At 48.3% G+C, this 8,899-nt stretch overlaps 1 pseudogene; it reads left to right on the forward strand.

Annotated features, from left to right (window-relative positions):
• Positions 1–202: 202 nt before the first annotated feature.
• LOC141582993 (phospholipid phosphatase 2-like) lies at positions 203–7,951 on the forward strand (annotated as a pseudogene).
• Positions 7,952–8,899: the final 948 nt, after the last annotated feature.

Here is an 8,899-nt window from a genome sequence, read left to right on the forward strand (position 1 = left end):
GAGGCCTCGAGGCAGGGCAGTTGTGAGGGCCCCACAGCCCAGCTGGTAGGAGAACCTCGAAGCTCCCAGGCTCTTCTCCCCCTCCAGCCTCCCTGCCCTTTACTGTCCTGTCATTGGTGAATGCCCGTATAAGTGAGGATTTTGCTGCGGGTATGATTTCATCCAGTACCCCTACCAGCCAGACACCATCACCCATGGGCTCATGGCTGGGGTCACCATCATGACCACTGTCATCCTTGTAAGGCAGGAGGGGTTCAGAGGGACAGGGAGGGTGACAGGTTGGGGTACAGCCTAACCCTGGGTTCCTGATGGGGGTGACCTGGAGGTCTGTGGTGGGCTGGGGGACACAGCCTTGCCCCGAGTGGTACTTGTTGGTAATCGGAACTCACTTTTGTTTTTTGAGATGGAAATTCACTCTTGTAGCTCAGGCCGGAGTGTGATGGCAGGTTCTCCACTCACTCTAACCTCCATCTCCTGGGTTCAAGTGATTCCCTTGCCTCAGTCTCCCCAGTAGCTGGGACTACAGGTGTGCACCATCACACCCAGCTAATTTTGTATTTTTAGTAGAGACGGTTTTCACAGTGTTGGTCAGGCTGTTCTTGAACGCCCGACCTCAGGTAATATGCCCGCCTCAGCTGGGATGGCAGGCATGAGCCATCGAGCCTGGCTAGGGCACCTTTAGAGTTCCCAGCTCTTCAGCAGCCTTAGGGAGGCCTGTGGGGAGTACTGAGGCCCAGTGAGGGCTCACAGGCTGACCAGGACCCCCGCTGGTCACTGCGGCTGCCTGACTCGCAGATCTCGGCAGGAGAAACCTACCTGGTGCACACGGACCAGTTCTATTCCCACTCCGATGTCAACAGCTACGTGGCTGTCATGTACAAGGTGTTGGGGACCTTCCTGTTCAGGGTGGCCATGAGACAGTTTCTGATGGACTTGGCCAAGTACACAATCAGCCGCCTGTGCCCCAACTTCCTGGCCATCTGTGACCACGAGTGGAGCCGGGTCAACTGCTCGGTCTACATGTGGCTGGAGATGGTGTGCAGCGGAAATGCTGTTGATGCCACCAAGGCCAGCCAAGTGTGGACAAGCATCCTTCACAGTGGGAGCTTGTGGGAGCTTGCGTGGGGGGCAGTGGGAGCTGAAGAAGCCACAGAACTCAGATGGTGAGGATCCAGCAGGCAGGTGGTCAGGCAGCAGGGAGGCCTCAGGGCTCCCAGCATCCCGCAGACAGCAGGAGGCCAGGGGGAGCGTGCTCTGTCTCCCCCGAGTCTCACCCCTGCCCTGCTCTGTGCTGTCTTCTTACCATCTCTACTGATAGGTCCTTAAATGTGTCAACTCATCGTTGTCCTTTTACAAAATCAAAATATTGACTGACAAGCCTAGGGTAATGTCAGACCAAAAAATAAATAAATAAATAAATAAATAAAAATAAATAATAAATAATCAAAATAAAATTTGTATAAGATAAGTCACCATTTCATCAATTTTAAAGTGTACAGTTCATTTTTAGTAGATTCGCAATGCTGTACAGCCATCTCCTCTACCTAATTCCAGAATATATTAATCTCATCAGAAGGAAACCCACAGCATCGGTAACATGGCAAAACCCCGTCTCTATGACCAATCAAAAAATTAGGCTGGGTTAAGTGGTTCACACCTATAATCCCCGCACTTTGGGAGGCTGAGGCAGGCAGATCACCTGAGTTTGGGAGTTCGAGACCAGCCAGGCCAACAAGAAGAAATCTTCTCTACCAAAAATACCAAATAAGCCAGGCATGGTGGCACATGCTTATAATCCCAGCCACTCGGGAGGCTGAGGCAGGAGAATCACTTGAACCTGGGAGGCGGAGGTTATGGTGAGCTGAGATTGTGTCATTTTGGTCCAGTCTGGGCAAGGAGAGTGAAACTCCATCTCAAAGAAAAAAAAAAAAAAATTAGCCAAGCCTGGTGGTGGGCACCTGCAGTCCCAGCTACTGGGGAGGCTGAGGGGGGAGCATCACTTGAACTTGGGAGGTATAGGTTTCAATGAGCCAAGATTGTGCCTACTCCAGGCTGGGTCTCAGAGTGAGACCCTGTCTCAAAATAAAGGAAAAAAAGGAAACAAAGAATCCTTGTACCCATTAGCTGTCACTCCTCCCCCAGCCCCTGGCAACAACCACTATCCTATTTTCTATCTGTAGATTTGCGTGTTTTCAATATTTCATATAAACGGAATCATACACTATGTTGTTTTTTATGTCTGCCTTCTCTTTTTCTAATTTTTCTTTTTTTTTTTTTTTTTTTTTTTTTAGTTGGAGTTTCACTCTTGTTGCCCAGACTGGAGTGCAATGGTGTGATCTTTGCTTACCACAACTTCCGCCTCGTGGGGGTTCAAGCGATTCTCCTGCCTCTGCCTCCTGAGTAGCTGGGACTACAGGTACCCACCAACACCCCTGGCTGATTTTGTATTTTTTACTAGAGACAGGGTTTCTCCATTTTGGCCAGGCTGGTCTCGAACTACTAACCTCAGGTGATCTGCCCACTTCAGCCTCCCAAGTGCTGGGATTAGAGGCATGAACCACGGTGCCCAGATTCCTTTTCTAATTAAAAAAATTTTGGAGGGCTGTGCAAGATGGCTCACACCTGTAATCCCAGCACTTTGGGAGGCTGAGGTGGGCAGATAACATGAGGTCAGGAGTTCCAGACCAGCCTGGCCAACATGGTTAAAACCCATCTCTACTCAAAATACAAAAATTAGCCAGGTGTAGTGGTGTATGCCTATAATACCAGATGCTCAGGAGGCCGAGGCAGAGAATTGATTGAACTGAACCTGGGAGGCAGAGACTAAGTCTGAGTGAGAGAGTGAGACTCTGACTCGAAAAAAAAAAAAAAAAAATTGGTCAGATGTAGTGGATCACACTTGTAATCCCAACATTTTGGGAGGCTGAGGTGATCAGATCACTTGAGGCCAGGAGTTCGAGACCAACCTGATCAACATGGAGAAATCCCATCTCTACTAAAAACAAAAATTAGCCTGGCCTGGTGATGGATGTCTGTAATCTGAGTTACTCAGGAGGCTGAGGTGTGAGAATTGCTTGAACCTGGGAGGCAGAGGTTGCAGTGAGCTGGCTGTGCTCCAGCCCAGGAGACACGAGACTCTGTCTCAAAAAAAAGTTGTTTTTGTTTTCCTCAAAGCTACAGGAAAAAGATAAATAAAAAAGAAAAAAGAAGATAAATGAATAGAATAAAAACAAAAATTGTTTTTGTATGTTCTTACTGTTTGAACACAGTGCAATCTTGTGTTTTGGAAGTTCATGTTGTAATGTTCTTTCCATTTTTGCTTTATGCATTTTGGAGTTCTGTGGTTTACTACATTTACCTTTATAATTGCTATATATTTTTGATAAACTACCCGTTCATCATCGTAGAATGATACGTATGAGTTTTGTCTCAACAATTTTTGTCTTGATGTCCATTTTGCCTGATATTAGTATAGCTATTGTGGCTCTCTTTTTGTTACTGTTTGCATGGAATTTTTTTTTTCCCAGTTTTGTACTTTAAACCTCTTTATGTCTCTGACTCTAAAGTAAGTCTCTTATACCTAGCATAAAATTGGGCCTTTTTTTTTTTTTTTTTTTTTTTAGACAATAGTTTTGCTCTTCTTACCCAGGCTGGAGTGCAATGGCACAATCTCGGGTCACTGCTACCTCCACCTCCTGGGTTCAGGCGATTCTCCTGCTTCAGCATCCTGAGTAGCTGGGATTACAGTCATGTGCAACCATGTCCAGCTAATTTTTTTGTATTTTTAGTAGAGAAGGGGTTTTCACCATCTTGACCAGGATGGGCTCGATCTCTTGACCTCGTGATCTACCCGCCTCAGCCTCTCAAAGTGCTGGATTACAGGCGTGAGCCACCGAGCCCGGCTGGGCTGTGTTTTTTATGTGTTGTCTGGTCTCTGATTTTTTTCAGACAGAGGCTCACTTTGTCGCCCAGACAGAAGGACAGTGATCTCAGCTCACTGCAGCTTTGCACTCTCAGGCCAAGCCATCTTCCAGCCTCAGCCTCTCAAGTGGCTAGGACTGGTCGCCACATTCAGCTGCTGTTTATTTATGTTTTTTGTAGAAACAGGGTTTTGCCATCTTGCCCAGGCTGGTCTTGAACTCCTCAGCTTAAGCGATCCACCCTCTGTGGCCTCCCAAACTGCTGTGATTATAGGTGTATGCCACCATGCCCAGCCAGATCTCTGACTTTTTATTTTATTTTATTTTATTTTATTTTATTTCCAGCATATGTTAATCTTTTTATTGAATTAAGGCATTTAACGAATCGCTGACTTTCAGTTGGAGTGTTTAATCTATTTATAGTCAGTGTAATTACTGATAAGGAAGGCCCTCTGTCATTTTCTTTAGGGTTTCCTAGGTTATGTCTTCTTTTTTCAGTTCCTTGTCACTGTCTTTTTTTTTTTCTTTTAGTGATGAGAGTCTTGCTATCTTGCCCAGGACTTGAACTTCTGGGCTCAAATCATCTCCGCCTTACAAGTAGCTGGGACTACAGAAATTACAGGTGTGTATCATGGCACCTGGCTAATTTTTATATTTTCATTTTTATAATTTTTATTTATTTTATTTTTTGAGACAGAATCTCACTCTGTTACTCAGGCTGGAGTGCAGTGTACAGTGGCATGATCTAGGCCCAGTACAACCTCTACCTCCTATATTCAAGTAATTCTCCTACCTCAGCCTCCCGAGGAGCTGGGACTATGGGCATGTACCACCACATCCTGCTAATTTTTTTGTTTTTTTAATAGAGATGGGGTTTTGTCATGTTGGCCAGGCTGGTCTCAAACTCCTGATCTCAGATGACCCACCCACCTTAGCCTCCCAGAGTACTGGGATTACAGATGTAAGCCACTGTGCCTGGCCCAACTGAATAATCTTAACTGATCTATTTTCTTTTCTTTTTTTTTTTTTTTTGAAATGGAGTCTCACTCTGTCACCCAGGTTGGAGTGCAGTGGTGCGATCTTTGCTCACTGTGACCTCTGCCTCCTGGGTTTAAACACTTCTTGTGCTTTTTTTTTCTGAGTGCCGGGATCACAGGTATGCACCATCACACCTTGACAAGTTTTATACTTTTAGTAAAGACAGGGTTTCACCATGTTGGCCAGGCTGGTCTCAAAATCCTGGCCTCAGGCAAGCCACCTGCCTCAGCCTCCCAAAGTGCTATGATCACAGGCCTAAGCCACCAAACCCAACCTGTTTTATTTTGTTTTAAACTGTGTGTTTAGAATATTATAATGTGGCCACTCTGGAAATAGGAGTTTCCCTACTACTCAGGGTGTGTATTTGCTCTTTGTTGCAGTGGTTATTTGTTTAATGACTTTTCTGATTGTGGAATCTCTATCTTTTGTTATGGGTAGCCATTTCCTTCTGTTCTTTTAGCCTGGTGGTCAGCTTGTGATAGAACAGAGATTTCTTTAAACATCTGGAAGAAAAAAAAAAAATCACAACACCCTCTCCTGTCAGTAGAAGAGGTCTGTGTGCCTGTGGGGTCAGCCCTTCCACAGTGAAACAGGTTTTCTCTGCCTTCACTTTCACTTCCTGCTTGTGCAGAGCTGGAAGGCCAGCTCAATGTGAGTGTGGGGCCCTCGGAGGCCTCTTCCAAGCTCCTGCACTGCTCTGGTCTTGTAGGTTCCAAGCCTTCATTCCCCAGAGCGTTTTATTCCCTGGCCTTTCCTCCTATGCTGTTTGGCTCATCTGTTTTTGCCTCATCTGGTCTCGTGGCCCCAGGCTGCAGAGACTAACAAATTTGCTGTTAACATTTCCTACAAATGTCCTCCAGGTAGCACCTCAGCACTGGGAGAATGTCCAGTCAGGTGAGATCAGGATCAGCCCTGGAGCCATAACCTAGTCCGAAGTTGCAAATAAGGCCCCTTCTCAGAAACTGTGCTGGGCCTGTGGTCTTTTACCCTCAGACCACCACAGCTAGGCAGATCCTTTTACCCTCAGGATCAGTTAAACCACCACAAAGCTATTTGTTTTCTAAAAGGATTATCTTTTTTTGTTTTGTTTTGTTTTGAGATGGAGTCTCACTCTGTCACCCAGGCAGTGGCATGATCTTGGCTCAAACCAACCTCCAATTCCCAGGTTTTCGAGTGATTCTCTTGTCTCAGTCTCCCGAGTAGCTGGGATTATAGGCGTATGGCACCACGCCTGGCTAATTTTTGTATTTTTAGTAGAGACGGGGTTTCACTATGTTAGTCAGGCTGATCTCAATCTCTTGACCTCCTTATCCACTTCCCTCGGCTCCCCAAAGTGCAGGGATTACAGGCATGAGCCACTGTGCCCTGCCTCAACTGGATTATATTAATCAAGTGATCCTCTGGTTCCTGCAAGCTTTTGATTAGTTGCAAGAAAGTTAATTGTGACTTTTTTTTTTTTTTTTTTTTTTGCCAGTTTTTTGTTGCTTCCTATGTTCTGTGTTTCATTCATGTCCTTCACGGGAACTCAAATTTATATGAAAAGAAGTATTCCCTCAGTTCCATAGATGGGAGAAAATCCTGAAAAGAAATTCAGTGAAAATAAAACCGGTGTTGACTGCTTGCTGGATACTACCATCTGCCCTGGGTGTTGGGTTCAGGCCTCAGAGTCTTCACGGGTGAGGCATCTCATGCCACAGCCCCAATTGGAGACTCTGATTCCATCATCAGATAACTGGAAAGGACAGAGGGAGCAGCCTCTGCTCTTGAGATTTGGTGGCCTGTAACATTGGCAGCTCCAGTGTTGAATCCTCCCTTCTGTGGGCGGAGTGGGGGCAAGGGGAGATTGGAAGATGCCAACTGAGCCATCTGCCCTCTGACCTGCTGCCTCTCCTTCCCCAGGCTGTCTTTCTACTTGGGACACACCTCCTTTGCTATGTACTGTGTGGTGCTCCTGGCATTGAGTCCATTTTTCTGGGGCTCACCTGTCAAGTCACTCCCTTCCCTGGACCTCGGTTTTTCCAGCTGTAAAATGGGTTCTTGTGGTGATGGGGGTGCTCACTGACTTGTTTGTGAAAACAGGAGGCCCTGGGTTGGCCAGTTTTTTGCCCCCAGCCTTGGAGCTACCATCAGTTCAGTGGGTGTGAGAGGGCCTAGCAGGGCACAGGCTGAGGCTCCCTCTCCCATCCCAGCTCTACATGCTGGCATGGCTCTGCTAGAAGTGGGTGAGGTTCTTTCTGGTAGCCCTTGCCCTCTATGTGGGCTACACCCACCTGTCTGATCACAAACACCACTGGAGCAACATCCTTGCTGGCCTCCTGCAGGGGGTGCAGGTTGCTAGTCTCACTGTGAGCTACTGACCCTGACTCACCCCCTGTGCTGTTCAGAGGCCACTCACTGCCCAACCCTGGTTTTTCCCTGTGCACTCTTGCCCAACAGAGTCCTCCCCTGGGACCCCTTACTCCAATGTACTCATTCCCTGGGACCCCTCCTTCCCCCAGTTTCTCCCCTGGGACCTCTACCCCAAACTCCATTCTTTCCCTGGACCCCTCCTTCCCCTCAGATCCTCCCCTGGGACACCTTTCTCTAACCCCAGTTCATCCCTGGACACCTTCTTCCCCCAGTTCCTTCCCTGGGTCTCCTGCCTGCACCCAGCAGTCCTTCCTTGGGCCTGTCAGCGCCCCAGTGCTCTCCACTGCTCCTCTACTAAGAGGCCTCTCTTCCCTCCACAGGCACTTTTCCTCTCATTGCCCACCTGGGACCCTGTTTCTCCTCCTCCTGCTCATGCCTATGAACCTGGTGCCTGCCCAGCCACTGCCCAGTCTCACCTTCCTCCATTCTGCCGGGTCTGCTACATCTCAGACTTCTTCAAAGCCCGACTCCCACAGCACTGCCTGAAGGAGGAGGAGCAGTAACAGAAGCCCAGCCTGTCACTGACAGTGACACTGGGGGAGGCTGACCACAACCACTATGGGTAACCGCACTGCTCCTCCTGAAGCTAGACCGCACCCAGGCAGAGAGTGGCTGTGAGTCCAGCTGAGGCTGGCCCCCCAGGTTGTCCCTCTGGCCCTGGGTAGGCAGTGAGGGCTCCGAGCAGGCTCCACAAACCCTGAGCAGGCTCTGCTGCCCCTGCCCTGCACTGGACCAAGGATCTGGGGAGGCCTAGGTAGCCATGAGCATTTGGAGGGGGACCTGTTTCTGTAGCTTCCCAAATATACCCATTATTTTATGGGGTTAAGAAAGGGACTGTTTTGTAAAATGTAGTGTACATGTGGTTTTTGGTAAAATGAGACATTGGTGTGACGAGTGGTCTCAGTGCCTCTGTTCCTTATGGCCGTTCTGGGACGGTGTTCCTCCTGTCAGAGGGCTCCGTGGAGCTCAAGAGTCAGGCAGACTCACCCGCTGTGACGGTGGAGGACAGCAGCCAAGCCATCCCCTTGTGTTTCTCACTGCATGGTTCTGGGGTCAAGGGTCAGATGGGTCAGCACACCTTTCCCCTCTGCTCATGTCCTCTCTGTGCACCTGGGGGCCACGCTTCTGAAATGAGTAATTCAGGGGCTGGTTTCCCTGAAGTGGTGACAGAACATACAGAGCTTACGTTTTCATCTGGAGGGTAAAGGGTACATTTGTTTTTTGTACAAGCAGTAACTTAAATGTCTGCTGATGTTTTGTTTGCACCTGAAATCTCTGTTATTTCCTCACCCTGTAGGGTGTTCCTATCAAGTGTTAGCCTTTGGAAAGGCTGGTGTAGCCCTGGGAGACAAAATTGCAGCGCGGGAGCCTCACCCAAGGGGTCATGATGGAGATCTGCCCTTGGTAGTTGGGAAGGAAAGTGACCCAGACCCTGCAGAATGCCAGCTGAACGTCAGGAACTTGCCTCCATTCAGGTGTCAGACGGGATCCTGGCCAGGAAAGTCACACTGAAGACTCCCAGGTATTCTAGG

The sequence above is a fragment of the Saimiri boliviensis genome, chromosome Y (genome assembly GCF_048565385.1).
Source record: "Saimiri boliviensis isolate mSaiBol1 chromosome Y, mSaiBol1.pri, whole genome shotgun sequence".
Classification (NCBI taxonomy): domain Eukaryota; kingdom Metazoa; phylum Chordata; class Mammalia; order Primates; family Cebidae; genus Saimiri; species Saimiri boliviensis.